This window comes from Mustela lutreola, chromosome 8 (genome assembly GCF_030435805.1).
Source record: "Mustela lutreola isolate mMusLut2 chromosome 8, mMusLut2.pri, whole genome shotgun sequence".
NCBI lineage: Eukaryota > Metazoa > Chordata > Mammalia > Carnivora > Mustelidae > Mustela > Mustela lutreola.
This window is the reverse complement of record NC_081297.1, coordinates 113,774,548-113,792,942: the sequence shown is the minus strand read 5'-3', so window position 1 is coordinate 113,792,942 and position 18,395 is coordinate 113,774,548. Positions and strand designations below refer to the sequence as shown.

The 18,395-nt window shown below is 37.6% G+C and overlaps 1 long non-coding RNA gene across 3 annotated transcripts in view; it reads left to right on the top strand.

Moving 5' to 3' along the window:
• LOC131839217 (uncharacterized) overlaps positions 1-18,395 on the top strand; it is a 29,657-nt gene that overhangs the window by 7,969 nt on the left and 3,293 nt on the right. Inside the window, exons 2-4 of one of the 3 annotated variants that reach the window (XR_009356861.1) lie at positions 1,023-1,143; positions 2,486-2,630; positions 12,575-13,598. This is a non-coding gene — a long non-coding RNA (uncharacterized LOC131839217). Of the gene's footprint in view, positions 1-1,022; positions 1,144-2,485; positions 2,631-6,936; positions 8,226-12,574; positions 13,599-18,395 lie in introns of those variants that run through there. The other 2 variants (XR_009356859.1, XR_009356860.1) reach the window with 2 other exon arrangements.

The following is an 18,395-nucleotide window of genomic DNA, read 5'->3' as shown; positions in this document are numbered from 1 at the left end:
AGTATTTGCTGAGAACCTCTCATCGTGCTCAGCAGGAGTCCAGGAACACAAAGAATTATTTATAATGACCAATAATTCATTTCTCAGGTAGCTCCCAGTCTAGCCAGGAGGAAAACAAGTCAACAAACGCCCTTCTAGTTTGTTACTCCCTTTAGAAGTAGGTGAAAAAGCAATAGTGGAGGACTCAAGAAGGGAATGGGAAACTCTGGGTTCACAGCAAAAAACAGTCTTTCTAAAACATAATTTAATTTTTTCATTCTCTTACCTTAAATCTGTGAGTATCTTGCCACTGCCTATGGGGAGAAGCTCAAGGCCCTTAGCACCGACCTGTGATTTTTCCTTTGGTAACTATACTGCTCCCCAGACGGCATTTGGAAGTGAATAGTGTATTCTTATCTATTGGCGATTAATAAATTATTCCTTAACTTAGCAACTGAAAACAGCAAATATTGATTATATCATTTGAGATTCTATGGATCAGGAATTGGAATGGCTTAGTTGGCTAGTTCTGGTTCTGATGAGGTGGTAGTCAGGGTGGTTGGTCAGAACTATGGTCATCTGAATGTCCAAGAGGATCTGGTCCATGCTCACTCATGGCAGATGGCTTCAGTTCATTGGACTGTTTTGAGGGCATGACTGCTGCCTTTCCCCAGACCAGTGGTTTCTTTGTGTGTGTGTGTGTGTGTGTGTGTGTGTGTGTGTGTGTGACAGACAGACAGACAGAAACAAAGAGGGACAGAGAGATACCAAGAGAGACTTCACAATCCTTTATTTTTAATTTTTTTTAATTTTTTATTTTTTATAAACATATATTTTTATCCCCAGGGGTACAGGTCTGTGAATCACCAGGTTTACACACTTAACAGCACTCACCAAAGCACATACCCTCCCCAATGTCCATAATCCCACCCCCTTCTCCCAACCCCCCTCCCCCCAGCAACCCTCAGTTTGTTTTGCTTCACAATCCTTTATGACTCAATCTCAAGAAAGGCAATTTATCAGCTCTGCTTTCATGCTATCAGGCGCACAGACAAACTGTGGTGCAAAGTGGGAGCAGACTACCCAAGGGTATGAACAGCAAGAGTCTGGATGAGTGGGGATCACCTTGGAGGCTGGGACCACCTTGGAAGCTGGCTACCAAAAGTAAGGATACTTTTGGTTTTTCATAATGACTGGAGGTAGCTACGAACATGGGCAAGACCATTTCTTGTACAAGAAAGTATTGTATGCAAACTGTCAACTGTATTGCCAAATAGCTCTTCTACACTTTGCATACACTATATTCTCTTTGCATACACTATTTGCATACACTATATTCTTCTTCTATTTGCATACACTATATTCTCTTTGCATATATTATATTCTCCCCTATGTGCATACCTGGCCCTATCCGTACCTGGTTTCTGGCAATTCTCTGAAAAATACTATTTCTTCTGATCTCCAACTTCCTTCTGACTACAGTGCCTTCTTCAGTTGGGCAACCTTTCAAACTCCCTCTTTACCACTTAGTATAAAGCCCTTTATCTCTTGGATGCATTCCCTGATCACATTAAGCAATGATCCCTTGTTTTGCTCTGCCCTGTCTATGTATTTGTTATAGAACTTATTACACTGCTGTAATTACCTTTACCAACTCTTCTCCTCTAGAAGACGGTGAGCCTCAATCAGAGTATGTTGTATAATCTTAGCTTAACCTCACTGTCCCCATACTTTATGGTGTCCTAGCACAAAGAAGTACTTCTTATCATAACTTTTTAAAGGGATGACCCACTTAGTGATATGTTTTTGTGTTTGTGTTTGTGTATGTTTCTACATCATGGTGCCACTTAAGAGAGAATGGCAGAACACAGAAGCTTGAGAACAACTGATGTGCTCTGCTCAACCCAGATTCTGCTTTGTCCCATTGGTGTCTTGCTGAAGTACAAATTTACCTTCATATTTCATAATATATTTTTTAAATAAACATTTTATATCATTGAAAAAAGGATAACTGAAATTTGTATTTTTGTAGATCATGTTTGTTACTTTTAGGGGACATGACCTGATTAATATGCTTATCTTTCAAACAATGTTCATATTAAACAGTTTAGGATTCCATACAAATCAGGAAAGAATAACCCTGCCTCAGTGCATTTAATGATGTTTAACCACTAAGCTCCAAAAGTGAATGCAAGTTCTCTGTTATAGCCACTAGAATTTATTAAACTGGATCTTCAATAATAGGTTAAAAAGCTACTGTACTAAAAGAGATAGTACAAATAAGAAATGGGCTAAGATACAAGCAACAGGAATCAGAAGCTATGAAAACTAATGCTTCCTATTCTAAACAAGTTGGTACAATAGCCAAATGCATTAACCCAAGGAGTAGCTTATTAACCAATGCACCTGTGCTATCTAGGAATAATTTAGGAGTCTTCTAGGCCTTTTTTGCTTCTAGTGTTTGACCCCAGAATTATCTGTTTTTGTGTACTCCTATTTATGAAAGATTCAGCTTGCCAGTCCTGACCATGCCTTGACTGACCTCCACCGAATCTTCCAGATCTTGAGAGCTTCCTGGACTTTCACCTGCTTCCAAATTCCTCTGATGCTCTTGGAAATTTGGCTAGTTCAATGTATACTCATTCATTCAGGTAACATTCTTAGCAATGAGCTATTGTTCCATGTCAACTCTGTGTCAGGCATATATGAATAATAGAGGCCATAAAGAAATACTCCATGTGCTAGATCTCATGATGTTTACTTTCTAGTGGCCAGATATAGGAAATGATAATCTAGTACATAATACTACAATAAATAAATATTTTAGATAAGGATGTGGGCCATGGTAAAAATAAGACAAAGTAAAAGGTGAGAAAGTGACTTCCGTTAGGAGGTGATAATTTAAACTAAGTCTTGAATTATAGGAAAGAATTGACACGTGAATATCTGGGGAAAGAGAACTCTAAATGGAGAGACAAAGGGACCAACAAGCATAGGGTTTCCGTGGTTGGGACAAGCTTGGCATGTAGGGGAGTCAGAAAGTTAACAAGTGATTTTGGAGCATGTCAAAAGGTTGAGAGATGCAGTCTGAAGACAGGAGAAGCTAGATCATGAAGGACATTATAGACTATGGAAAGGAGCCTAGATTTTATTTTAAATTCAGTTGAGCCAGTGGATGAATTTCGAAAACAGAAGCGATGTTTTGACCTTCCTATTCTGGTAACATAATCAGGAGCTCCTGAATCTACATCTGTGACCAAAGGTCTTCAAAGCATCCAACCATAGAGGAGGCTTGGGTGTGCTGATGGTATATTGTTTCTTCTATTGACCATGTTTGCACATCATGGAGCTTCAGCACCGGGTCCCACCTTCACTCAAGTTCAGGAAATCCTTTCTCCTAGATGTTACAGTCACTTTTACCTTTTGGGAAGACAGGCACTTAATTCTTCAGTCATTCTCTGCCTTTTTAACTCCCTTGTCAGGTCCATATTAGAGAGCTATAAGGAAACTGCCCAGACTTCTCCCCCACCAAAGCAAGCAAATAAACAAACCCTCAAAATTTAACATCTTCAACCCCATTCTGAGTTTCTTAATCCTAAGAATAGTTAAGTGGATTAGGCCCTTAAAAAATGTAATTTTAACACAGCCAAATAGTTGATGCCAAATATTCTTTACTTACTCTGTATCATACTATTCACTGTTTTACTAACTAGAGTACATTCCATGGCTATTCAAGGCACAGGACATTCAAACTGCTTAAGAAAATGGTTTTTGTTGTTGTTTTAGTTTCTTTGCTTGTTTTGAGAGAGAGAGAGAGAGCAAGCACGAGTGGTGGGGGGAAGGGTGGAGGGAAAAGGAAAGAGAGAATATTAAGCAGGCTCCATGCCCAGAGCGGAGCCCAATCTGGGGGCTTGATCTCACAGCCCTGAGATCACGACCTGAACTAAAAATCAAGAGTTGGACGTTTAACCAGCTAAGCCACCCAGGTGCCCAGGAAAGTTCTTAACCTACTAAGCTTAGATTAAAGTTCAGTTACTTTAAGATATTTCTTACCCGTTTCCTCAAAAATTGTCCTCCTCAATATTATCAAGACCATGCTTTCTTCATGTTAAGTTTTCTGTAATGGAAAAACATTTAAAAAAAAAAAAACAAAAGAGCCACCTTGTGTAAACATGTAGAGCAGAAGGGCACCTGGGTGGCTCAGTTCATGATCTCAAAGGTCCCCTGGGATTGAGCCCCACACTGGGCTCCCTGCTCAACCGGGTGTCTGTTTCTCCCTCTGCTCCTCATCCCACTCATGCTCTCTCTCTCCCATTCTCTCTGTCTCTCTTTCTCAAATAAATACATAAAATCCTAGGGGAAAAAAGTCTTTTAAAAAAAAGGAGAGAACAAATAGAGCAGGAGTTCAGTTATGTGGATGCCCCCTTTATATGTTGTCTTCCTGGGGTTAGATGTTTTAAGAACTAAACGAAATCTTTACTTCTGCCTTTGAGCAATACTGTCTTAAGTAACTCTTAGACCACAATCAATATTTGAATTAAACATTTAGAGTAAAAATACAGGAAGTTTCCTTAAACATGAACACTTATGCTTTCAGGATTAGATAAGCAATAACAGAAAAGTAACTAACTTGGACCTCTATATGCTTCTTAATTATCTACCATATGTATAATTCTTATTGATTTTAACAGTGCTACATAAAGCAACTACCTGAAGCAACACTCTCTAAGACTCTATATATAAAGAAAATAAATTTGAGCCTCAACACTGTAAATGCATTTGTGGTCATTTAAAAAATCTAAGCTGATAAAATTATGTTGTAATTAAGATATGTAACCAAATTCTTAAGTTTCGACGAAAGTCAAAACAACAGAGTGAAGACTTCTACAGTAAAAAATAAATATATCCCAGGGATTTGATTATGTTGTATATAATGGAACGATAATCAAATTTTATTTGTTGCTATAACCTTAAAGTTGACTTGTTTCTCCACAAATATTATTAGAAAATATCATTGGACCGATTTGCTGTAGTATAATTATAAATTAACTCAAAATAGACAATGATGTGAATGTGCAACTAAACTGTTACAATTTCACTTTTGGTAATCAACGGTGTGTGCAAGATCTAAATCCAGGGGTTTGGGGCTTTGTAGGAATACTTTCCCCACCTTTCAAAAAATAGTTATTTTTTTTAAATTTAGGTTCAAAATTAGTTAACATATAGTGTAGTATTAGTTTCGGGGTAGAATTCAGTGACTCATCAGTTGCATAGAACAGCCAGTCCTCATTACATCACGTGCCTTTCTTGATGCCCATCAGCTTGTTACTGCATCCCCCTTCCAGTAACCCTCGGTTTGTTCCCTATAGTTAAAAGTATCTTATGGTTTGCCTCGCACTTTGTTTTTATCTCATTTTATTTTCCTTCCCTTTTCCTATGTCCACCTGTTTTGTTTCTTAAATTCCACATATGAGTGAAATCATGTTATTTGTCTTTCTCTGACTGGCTTATTTTGCTTAGCATAATACCTTAAACTTAATCAGCTTAGGTTAGAAAAATGACAGTCAGTAAGCTTGCAAAGGAAAGACTCAACCCACTTCTATTCTCTTTGGAGATAGAACATAGGTCTAAAAAAAAAAAAAAACCATTAAAAACTGACAATGATTCAATTGTCACACAGTCAAAACAGATTTATTAAAAACTAAAGAGCACAACTATTTAAATTCTACCTTGAACTTACCTGTAACCACCCCCTTTATTAAAAACAACAACAACGAAGTGGACTTCTATCCTTTCTATAGAGGTAAATTAATAAAATCTGAGGTGTACAATTTGAAATGTTTCTGTTCAAAATATATGAGTAGCTAACAGTCATCCAAAGGAGAGAAAAATGGAGAACGGGAACTTAACAATGCATTAAAATTGTATGTTTTTTTTCCCACTCTCCACAATAACTTTTGATGTGGGCGAAACAAGCTGTAAGTTCCAGGCCATCAAAAATAAAGGAGTAATTATCATTGGGAGGACCAGAGAGAAATTATCATGATATAGAGGTTAAGATCTCAGGCTCCTGAGTCAGACAGTCCTTGGTTTCAGTCCAAGCTGTACAATTTGAGGCAAGTCTCTTATTTCAAAATTGAGTTGCCTCCTGTGTAAAATGAGGCTAGTACTGGGAAACGTAAGTGAGATAATGGACAGGAAGTACTTGGTACAATACTTCATTCATTGTTGACACCAAACAACGGTTATTTCCTTTCATGCTTTTCACATGAATTTCTTAGGTACCAGGTACATGGAAGGCATCCTGTTGGGTTATAGGAATACGACAGGAGCAAGACTCTTACTATGAAACTTAATAAGAAGGAGAGAAGATTAAATATTTCATTATAAGAAAGGGCTGTGGGAATGTAGGAGCCCACGATCATTGTTGAAGAGAGTGGGACAAGAGGTAAACCAGAGAAGGCTGCTTGGAGGAGATTATTTTTAAGCTCAGAAAGGTGGGAATAGACGGGCTGAACAAGAAACAGAGTAAAAAAAGTTTTCAAGACGAAAAAAGCAGTGTATGCAAATAGCTTTTTTTTTTTCTTCAGAGATTCTGATGGGTATACACTTTTCTCATCTTCATCTCTAGTTATTTTCATTTACTGGGACCTCTGTCTAGAACACTTTCCTTCCTCTTTGCATGCTCCCTGCCCCATTCCGCCTCACCATACATCGTGGTTACTAATGATTAAGTAAAGACGTTGTCTGGACTTATAAGGTCATATTAGTACCTTTTAAGTCACATAGAGTAATATGAAATTTATCTTCAGGGCCACAAGAGGTCATCGAAGGTTTTAAGTGTGTGTGTGTGTTTGTGTGCGCGCGCGCGTGCGTGCGCATGTGTGTGCACGTGAACATATGTGTGCGACGATGCTGTTTCCTGAAAGGTAATATTCTTCCTTGTACTTTACTTAGCATCAACTTACCTTGAGAAAAGGAGAAATGAATCTTCCTAGATGCTTGGAAATAAAAACACAGATGGAATGGTCTGGAAGCTGAACATTATAGCATTAACTGAAGTTTTAGATAGCCCTGTAGTCAGCATGAGAACAGTATCTGCTCTGATACTACACTGACATGTGCAACAAGAAGAGAAACCAAACCCACAAGAAATGGTCCATGTGGGCCAGAGGCAGAAGAGAAACTGGGAAGATAATTAGATTTGCTTATTGCACTCCAAATAAACCCCAAGTTCCTCAACTTAACTTAGAAGGCCCTCCAATGTTTTTCCCGTCTGTACCTCCCTTTCTGCATCTCATACCATATCCTCAAGTCGCCACTGGACTTTCGATTTCTTTATGGCTGTTTCTCACCCCCTCTGCTTATAGACACAGTTTCATTTTAGTAGATCATTCTGTTCTTATTCACTTGCTTAATTTCTTGCCAGCCTTTGGATCTGTCCTTATATGTCCTTTCTTCCAGAAAGGTTTCTAAGTACAGTAGCTGCCTCTCGTTATGTTCTTCCCCTGTTAGAGCACTTCCTGTACTTCACGGAGGGCCCCAAACAATGAGGGTAAGGAGCTAATATACAGAGGAATCATGGACTCTATGATCGCACTAGTACATAGTGGGTGTTTAATAAGTGTGTGTTGGAAACTATAACTGACTTGTCAATTGACTTAATGAATGGATAAATAAATAAAACAAAAAAAAATCAAAACAAAAAACCGTAAGAACACCCATAAAAGAAAGAAGGGAGGGCAGGGCACTGTGTTGATGCTTTATCCATAATGTTTATAGTTTACTGCTTGGGGCACCCTGGTGGTTCAGTCAGTTAAGGTATAGGCTACAGCTCAGGTTATGATCTCGGGGTCCTGGGATCAAGTCCCACACCTGGATCCCTGCTCAGTGGGGTGTATGCTTCTCCCTTTCCCTCTGCCTGTTCCCCCTGCCTCAGGTTCCCCTGCTCAATGGGAAGTCTACTTGTCCCTCTTCCTCTCTGACCCTTCCCCACCCCTGCTCATGTTCTACTCCTTTCTCTCTCCCAAATAAATAAAATCTTTTTTTAAATGTTGACTGCCCGGAACTCTTTCTGCTACTTCGTTGTTAGTGGATAGAATTGCAAAGGATTTCTGTATATGGATTTTGTATCCTATCACCTTACTGAATTCATTTGTCAGTTCTACTAGTTTTATGATGGAGTCTTTTGGCTTTTCTATGTAGTGTATCATCTCATCTGCAAATACTGAGAGTTTTACTTGTTACCTGTTTGGATGCTTTTTATTCTCTTATTGTCTGATTGCTGTGGCTAGAACTTCCAGTACTATGTTGAATAAAAGTGGCGAAAGTGGACATCTTTGTCTTGTTCCTGAGCATAGAGGAAAAGCTCTCAGTTTTTCACCATTGAGTTTGATACTGGCTGTGGATTTTTCATATATGACTTTTTTTTTTTTCCCAAAGATTTTATTTATTTATTTGACAGAGAGAGATCACAAGTAGATGAAGAGAGAGGCAGGCAGAGAGAGAGAGAGGGAAGCAGGCTCCCCGCTGAGCAGAGAGCCCGATATGGGACTTGATCCCAGGACCCTGAGATCGTGACCTGAGCCGAAAGCAGCGGCTTAACCCACTGAGCCACCCAGCCGCCCTCATATATGACTTTTATTATGTTGAGCTATATTTCCTCTAAGCCTACTTCATTGAAGGTTTCTATCATGAATGGATGTTATACTTTATCAAATGTTTTTTCTGCATCTGCTGAAATTACAATATGGTTTTTATCTGTTCTCTTGTTGATATGTTATATCACATTGACTGATACATGAATATTGAACCTTACATCCCAGAAATAAATCTCACTCGATCGTGGTAAATTTTTTTTTTTAAATGTATTGTTGGGGGCACCTGGGTGGCTCAGTGGGTTAAGCCGCTGCCTTCGGCTCAGGTCATGATCTCAGGGTCCTGAGATCGAGTCCCGCATCAGGCTCTCTGCTCAGCAGGGAGCCTGCTTCCTCCTCTCTCTCTCTCTGCCTGCCTCTCTGCCTACTTGTGATCTCTGTCTGTCAAATAAATAAATAAAATCTTTTAAAAAAAAGTTTAAATGTATTGTTAGATTTGATTTGCTAGTGTTTTGTTGAGGATTTTTGCATCTATGTAAATCAGAGATATTGGCGTATAGTTCTCTTTTTTTTGTAGTGTCTTTATCTGGTTTTGGCATCAGGGTAATGCAGTCCTTACAAAATGAATTCGGAAGTTTTCCTTTCTCTTCTATTTTTTGGAATAGTTTGAGAAGCGTAAGTATAAACTCCTCTTTAAATGTTTGGTAGAATTCACCTGTAAAGCCATCTGGTCATAGACTTTTATTTGCTGGGAATTTTATTTATTACTGAATACAATTTCATTGCTGGTAATCAGTCTGTTCAAATTTTCTATTTCTTCTAGGTTTAGTTTAGGTATATTATATGTTTCTAGGAATTTATTCATTTCTTCCAGAGGGTCCAATTTGTTGGCATATAATTTTTCGTAATATTCTCTTACAGTCCTTTGTAGTTCTATGGTGTCAGTGGCTATTTCTCTCCTTTCATTTCAGATTTTGTGTACTTGAGCCCGCTCTCTTTTTAAATTTATTTATTTATTAAAAGATTTTATTTATTTATTTGAGAGAGAATGAGTGAGAGAGAGCATGAGAGAGGAGAAGTTCAGAGGGAGAAGCCGACTCCCCAAAGAGCTGGAAGCCCGATGTGGGACTCGATCCTGGAAGTCCAGGATCATGACCTGAGCCGAAGGCAGTGGCTCAACCAACGGAGCCACCCAGGCACCCCTTTCTTTTTTAATTTAAATCCCAAATGTCTTGAATGCCGCTGCAATAAAAATAAATTAAAAGTGACACCGGTCCCCAACCTTGAGTAACTAGAATTTTGAGAGAATAGGAAACTTAAAGTTCTGGGTATGAGTGTTTTGAGAATACAAAGCAATAGACCAGGTTTTAACATCTAATAAATAATAAACTAGAAGGCTGAAGAATATTTATAATTCAGATACCTTTGAAGACACTAAGATATAAAGCAAAGTTTGGGTAATAGTCCTTTCTTGTTAGATCTCATCATCATAAAATTTATATCCTATATTTATATATCTTATATATATTATATTTTATATTTATCTTAAATGTAGTATTTGTTTACAAGAAGAGCTTATATGAGACTTTAGTTTTATAATCATTATTTTTATTACTAACCTCAAAATGCTTGTTGCTTGTTTACTTGGGTGTTATGGAAAACTCTGCTTAATCTTTGTAGATTTTGCTTTTGTAAATTGGATTTAAAAGGACTCAAATTTAACCTGCTGGCAATTATTTAATTGCTTTTGTTATAATTAACTCAATTTCATTATGATAGAATTAAGTCAATACATATAAAAGATTGTTCAGAGTATCATGAAATTAGGAATCAATGAATTAATTTCATTTATGATTAAATAAAGTAGTTTGTGAATGCAACAGACACATTTGTAAAATGTAATGCCATTACTGTATCAGCAAGAGTCTGTTAATTTTAAGCAAGGTTCCTGAATTTCTTTTTTTTTTTAAGATTTTATTTATTTATTTGACAGAGAGAGGCAGAGAGGCAGGCAGGGAAAGAAGGGAAGCAGGCTCCCTGCTGACCAGAGAGACCGATGCGGGGCTTGATCTCAGGACCCTGAGATCATGACCTGAGCTGAAGGCAGAGGCTTAACCCACTGCACCACCCAGGCACCCCAGGTTCCTGAATTTCTTTGGAAGATTGGCAAAGCCCAGCTGGTTGATACCAATACCTATGTTCACTTCTCCTTTAGTGTACTGCTAGACTACATTCCAGCCCCCCACGAGGGGGGCCAAGAGTCCAAGTTCTGAGCCTAATATGGGCCTGAATGACGTGTATTTTCCAAGTGTGGTCCCTAAACCTTTGAACAAGATCATTTTCTGTACCTCCTGCTATCTAGCTGCAGAAAATCCTTTGGAAATCTCCAAGACCTTAGAATATGGTGGAAATAAATGACAGGAGCCTAAGTCCCTGAGAAACCCTAAAGAGTAGAGTCTACCATTTCTTGTCTTCGATGTGATACGAATGAGGAATAAATCCCTACTGTTGTAAGCCATCAAGATTTAAGGATATTTGTTATAGTAGATAGTCTAATCTGAATAATACAAAGGATATGAAGAAAATTCTAAACTTTTCTTATGCCTTTCTCTCTTAAATACCACCGAACATGCTCAATGTTACTATATATTATATTATCATTAATTCTGTACAAATTTATCTAAATGAAGATGGCATTGATCTGGATATTGCTAGGAAAGCTGTTTACCAAATGTTTCCTGCATTTTTACAATAAGAAATGTGCATCTAAATTAGAAGTATATAGTACTTACCATAGAGCCAAAACATTCTCACTCTGCCTGCAAAACACTAAAATGCCTTTGTTAATGTTTAGTAATATTTTCTTCCCCTACATGCTCCATATATTCTGCTAAGATCTTTCTACTGTACAATTTCTTCAGTAGAAAAAGAGTAATTTGGGCTTGTAGAGAGTCTGATTTAATGAAAATCAATATTACCAACCCATTTTATCAAATCATATCATGAAATACTCATTCAAATCAGAGTTAATTCTTATTTCATCTTTTAAAGTGAATATAGTTTCTGCTATTAAAAAAACAAAATTGCATCATAGCTACAAGACTGATTAATTGTTAGCAATATAAAGTTTCTCATTCTTCAAGTGCATGGAAAAACTTTGATCGTGAGGGCTAACAAAAGTAGTACAGTTATTTCTGAAGTATTGTACATTGTTTTTATTTCATTATACCCAGAATCCAAATCAGAACAATAAGGAGTCTCTGTCATTCTGAAATAGCATTTTTGGCTGACTGATTTTATGAGTGAATGCAATGTTCCCCTTAATTAATTCAATCTGAAAGGAAGTGAGCATTTCCCCCCCCCCTCATTTTACAGATGAGAAAATTGAGATTCAGAGCAGAAAAGTAACTTGCTTAAGGATCTCCACCTAATAAATGGGAGAGCTACATTTGACCCCAACGAGATTGTCTCTGATAGCCTGACCCCTCATGACTAAATCTATTAACCAGAATTTCTCAGACCTGAGAACTAACAGATTATTGAGAATGTATCTGTGGATTACTAAGGATCTATAGACCCTAGGCTGGGAAATATGAAAATTAACTACTAGGCATAGTCTTATGTTATATCTTGGTCTAATAAAATCATAAACACAGATTTACATAGAAATTACAAGGCATGATGGTAAAAGAAGCTATCAGATGATCTAAAACGTGTGTATACATGCATGCATATCTGTCTATCCCGCCATTTGTTCTTCCAGTTATTAAAGAGTCTGGACTTGGTTGTGTGCATATAGAGACTTTAGTATTCTCTACTCACTGCCTTTGCAGTGCTCTTGAAGCAGTCTTTAAATTTAGGTCTGCAAATGGCTGTACCCTGAAGACTTTAAAAGCAATAAAGGAGCAAGGATAGGTAAAAGAGGATAAATTTCTAGATACTCAATTTCTTTCCTTCCTTCCTTCTTCTTTCTTTCTATTTGACAGAGAGAGAGAGAGAGAGAGAGAGAGAAAACGAGAGAGCATAAGCAGGAGAAGCAAGCATCCCACTGAGCAGGGGTTGGATCCCAAGATCCTGGAATCGTGACCTGAACCGAAGAGAGACACTTCACCAACTGAGCCACCCAGGCACCCCCATATACTCCATTTCTTATGTATTCTTTCCTAAGACTAACCTAGTTTTGAATGATCTGTGGAAGAGACTGAAGGGCACTTCCCCTTTCCAGTCTCTTCTGTATGGCTTCACAGAAGGACGGCATACGTCTCAAAATTCTCTCTGGACATCAAAGTGACTTCAAAATATTGGTATTAAAAAGATAAATCATTGTCAACAGATAACCAAGGAAATATAAATCACCTTAGGACTTGTGTCTTTCCATGTCTTATAGACATTGCTGTTAAAGTTGAGAAACTGGGGTGCCTGGGTGGCTCAGTGGGTTAAAGCCTCTGCCTTTGGCTCAGGTCATGATCCCAGGGTCCTGAGATTGAGCCCCACATCGGGCTCTCTGCTCAGCGGAGAGCCTGCTTCCTCCTTTCTCTCTGCCTGCCTCTCTGCCTACTTGTGACCTCTGTCTGTCAAATAAATAAATAAATCTTTAAAAAAAAAAAAAAAGAAAATTGAGAAACTGAGACTTAAAACGGATTGGTACTGTTCCTTGTTGTTTAAAGACCTCACCTCTCGCATGTTACCATTTTCACAGAATGCACAAATTTTGAGGGAGTTTCACAAAAGCAAAGCAAATAACATAGCTAAGAAATACTAAATATTGAAAGCAACTCTTTTCAAGAATTTAAATATAAGCAGTTCTGGGACTCCTGGGGGACTCAGGTCAGGATTCTGGGGTCTTGGGATCAAACCCCACTTCAGGCTCCTTGCTCAGTGAGGAGACCTCTCCTCCTCCCTCTTCCTCTGCCTCTGCCCACTGCTCAGTGCTCTCGCTCTCTCTCTCTTGTTCTCTCCCTCAATAAATAAATACATCTTAAGAAAAAATAAATATAAGCAGTTCTTTTCAACTCTTCTCAACTTTGGGGCATGTTGCTAGTGAAAAGAAAATCTTTGAAGAGTTGAAGCAGTATAGGTTAATGAAGTAGATACTTTCAATGTAATTGGAATATTTTTTGAGACCACCAAAATTTTCAATATACTATTGGGTAAAACCCATGGATAAAATTTTTATGATTTCTTTCCGATTTGATATGTATTATTCAACAAAGGAGTCCAAACCAGTTTTATCAAGTCATATCATGAAATACTTATTTTAATTATTCAATCCTCTTATTTCTTCTTATAAAATGACTATACTTTCTTTTTATTAACAAAAGTATACACTAGCTCCTAGACTCGTTAGTTTGGGGTAAAAGAAGTTTCTCTTTATTTAGATACATGGAAAGTTTGATCATGCTGGCTAGTAAAATTGATGAATTCACTCTGATTTCATATAGAATAATTTAGTTATTCCCAGAGACTGAGTAACAAAGTCTATCACAAGAAGGTACACATATTTAGCAAGGAAATATTTCTGGGTATATAAATGATTTATGATCTAGGCTATGTATTACATGCATTATTAAAAAAATAAGTAATAAGAAGTAGCATATTGATTTAAATTTTTAAATAAATTGTTATATGAATTAATCTTTTCTTGATTGAGAGAACTCTATTTTACAAGACATGTTTTATATTTCTCAGTGTTTTTTATAATACTTTTGAAAATGAGCATTAAAATGCTTACCTGAATAGAAAAATGAAGTTAGGCTTTCCTTATCACAAAGTATTTTATTCTGCTTTCCAAGTTTTATTATAAAGAAATATTGATATATCTAGAATATGTATCTTATTCATTTACTGTTATGTGTAATTGCAGTTAAACTGCTGCATAATGATTTGTCCAACTGTTAGTATCATCAACTCAAGGGCAACAATTTGTTTGTCATATAGTAAAGTTGTGCTTGCAATTATTAACATTATTGATTCATTAAATAAATGCAATGATAGCCATTTTCTAACAAAGTATTTTTTGGGCATGAGGAGACAGGATCAGGAGCTGTGCTATAAGCGAACATACTATATTTTGCTAAAATTTTTATTACCCAAAGTTAGATTTAGAGGACATTGTCTAACATCTGCAGTATACTTCTATCCATGTTCTATCACACAAAGAGTCTGTGGTATGTGCCAAATGACTATTAAGAGTCAAGAGACGGTGTAATTTAATGAAACAAACAAGGATAGTATAGGCTGCTATTTCAAAGGTCACAGATAGCCATACACACTTTGGGATACACACTTTGTTCTTTTCTACTGATGAAAAGCACCACTCTGGGTTGGAGTCACTGTTTATTAGACTCCGCATTCCCCTTTTCCTGATTTACTTTCACTTTTGCAAGAACACATTCTCAAGTCCCTTCTTAACAAAGGGGTTATCAGAGGTAACTTCTGCATCCACAAATATTTTTAAATGGCTTTAGTTGGCCCTTATGCTTGATGAGATATTTTGGTTGTTTATTAAATTCTAACAACTCATTTCTCAACAGAATTTTGAAGATGTTACTTCATTAGATTCTAATATCCAGTGTTACTGATAATATTTTGAGGTTGGTATAATTCTTAGTCTTTCGTAAGAAGACTTGTTTTTCTGACTGAAAATCTTTTATGATCTTGTCTTCATCCCTGGAATACTGAAATATTCAAAGTGCATCACTATGGGTTTCGAGAATCACCCCCCCCATTTAGTATAATAGGTATTTTGTGGATTCTTTCAATCCTAAAATTCCTGGCCCTTTAGCTTTGGAAATTCTCTTCTGTCATTTCTTTAGAATTTCCCCTATATTGCCTTTGTTTTCTTACTGGAAATTATAATATCTGATGTTAGACTGTTGTCAGAAAGTCTTGTTTTCAAGATTTTATTTTTAAGAAATCTCTACCCCAACATGGGGCTCAGACTTACAACCCTGCCATCAAGAGTCCTATGCTGTACTGACTGAGCCAGCCAAGGCTCCAGGAAGTTTTTTTAAAGATTTTATTTATTTAACAGAGAGAGAGACCACAAGTAGGCAGAGAGGCAGGCAGAGAGAGAGGGGGGGAAGCAGGCTCCCTGCTGAGGGGAGAGGCCAATGTGGGGCTCGATCCCAGGACCCTGAGATCATGACTTGAGCCACCTAGGTGCCGCAGGAAGTTTTTTGAAAATAGTTTTTTGGTTTCACAGTGAGAAATGGTTTTACCAGCTAAATTGCATAGTAACAAAATTAAGCTAAATCTGCAGCTCCAGAGTTTTTAGACAGTTTGTTTAAAGCACACAGCAAGAAAAAAAAATTATAAAAATGTTATATTGGCAAATATGTACTAAAATTTAGAGTAATTTAGTTTCCCATACCTTTCTGGGTAGATTGAGGGGAGTCTTAATTTCATGAATAAGAGAAAAACCAAAGCAAGATGACAGGAATTGAAATCCTGGCTTCACCACTTTCTAGCCAGGAGATATTAGGCAAGTGACTTCATCCATCCATGCTTCAATTTTCATCTTTAAAATGAAGTATCAATGGGTGCCTGGATGGCTCAGTGGGTTAAAGCCTCTGCCTTCAGCTCAGGTCATGATCCCAGGGTCCTGGGATCGAGCCCCACATTGGGCTCTCTGCACAGCGGGGAGCCCGCTTCTTACTCTCTCTCTCTGCCTGCATCTCTGCCTACTTGTGATCTCTCTGTCAAAAAAGTAAATAAAATTAAAAAAAAATAAAATGAAGTCTTAGCAGGACCTGTCCATAAGGTTGTAATAAGGGTTAAATTGTTATTTTTTTTTAAAGATTTTGTTTATTTATTTGACAGAGTGAGAGATCACAAGTAGGCAGATCAGCAGGCAGAGAGAGAGGGGAAAGCAGGCTCCCCACTGAGCAGAGAGCCCGATGTGGGGCTTTATCCCAGGGGCTCAATCCCAGGACTCTGAGATCATGACCGAAGCTGAAGGCAGAGGCTTAACCCACTGAGCCACCCAGGCGACCTGGGTTGAATTGTTAATAGGTTAAGCTGTATGAAATGTCTGTGTCGAACTGGTTTTGACTGATAATTTCAGTTTCACATGGTTGAGCCTAATGTAACAGATTTAGGAACAAATAGTGCCTGACGCATGGTGAAGACTACACAGCATAAGTCTTAGCTATGAGTCAGTTAAACCAGATGCCATTAGAGTAACAGGTGCAGGTAGCCATTGTTAGGTCAATTTTGGTAAAGCCATTAAAGAATACTTCTCAGAAGTGGAGAAAGTAAGTGACTTTCACTTCTAGGCAACCAATCTTTTTGCAAGTCAATGCTTTTCAAATTATTTGCTTTTGACAAAAATTGAAGGAGGACCTAAATGAGGTTATTAACAGTTATTTTTGGTGATAGATTACTGGGTTATTTTCACTTATAACATGGAATTCAAGGGGCGCCTGGGTGGCTCAGTGGGTTAAAGCCTCTGCCTTTGGCTCAGGTCATGATCCCAGGATCCTGGGATCGAGCCCCATGTCAGGCTCTCTGCTCTGCAGGGAGCCTGCTTCCTCCCCTATCTCTCTCTGCCTGCCTCTCTGCCTACTTGTGATTTCTCTCTCTGTCAAATAAATAAAATCTTAAAAAAAAAAAAAACATGGAATTCAAATAATTGAGTGATGTTTATGTTAAAAAAATACTGTCATTTCTTTTTTTAAAATATTTTATTTATTTATTTGACAGATAGAGATCACAAATAGGCAGACAGGCAGGCAGAGAGAGAGGAGGAAGCAGGCTCCCTGCTGAGCAGAGAGCCGGATGTGGGACTCGATACCAGGACCCTGAGATCATGACCTGAGCTGAAGGCAGAGACTTAACCCACTGAGCCACCAAGGTGCCCCAATTATTTTATTTTTCTAATAAAATTTTACCTTTAGTTATTTTGGATGACATTTATAGAATATATTTTTTTGAAGAATTGAATATCATATTAAAATAACTTGATCCAGAAAAATTACATATTAAACTGTAAGAGATTTTTAACAAGTTAATAAATTAAACTTAGTTTATAGTCATAACCTAATACTCTTACTTCTGAACAGATAGGCATAAATCAACAACCATGTTGTGTAAGAAAATGTTCAACTGAGGAATAAGATACCAGGCCAATGCTGACTTCTAATTTCTGGGAGTGGAACTTCTTTTTTTTTTTTTCTTTTAATATTTTATTTACTGAGAGAGAGAGAGAGAGAGAGCAAGCACACAAGCAGGGGGAGAGCCAGAGGAAGACAGAGAGAGAGAGAATCTCAAGCCAACTCCATGCTGAGCTGAGAGCCCAACTTGGGGCTCGCAGGATCCTGAGATCACAACCTGAGCTGAAATTAGGAGTTGGGTGCTTAATAGACCAAGCCACCCACGTGTCCCATGGGAGTGGCACTTCTTAAGCCTTTCTCCCTTGGATTTAGTAAACACCATTTCTCTACTGTTAAGGCAAAGTGAAAACCCTAGATTAATAATTTACAATTTGGACAATGTTCAGCTTGCCCCATTCCCTGAGGTTCTGCTTTGATAAACAAGGCTGAAATAGAGACTAGGGCAATGATATGTAACAGCTGAGCTATCTGTAATCAGCCATGAGAAAGATCATGGCCTCTTAATTATTTTTTTATCATTCTTTAGAATGGAGGGAATTGATGACTCTTTTTTCTCAGTCTTGGGTTTTTAGTTGTTGAATTTAAGTCCATCAATAAGAAAATTGATACTCAGCTTACAAACACAGAATGAAGCTCAGATTTTTAAAATTGTATAGAGAAGTTACTGTAAAAACCCTAGAATGCATCCTCAGATAAAGGGAGCCAT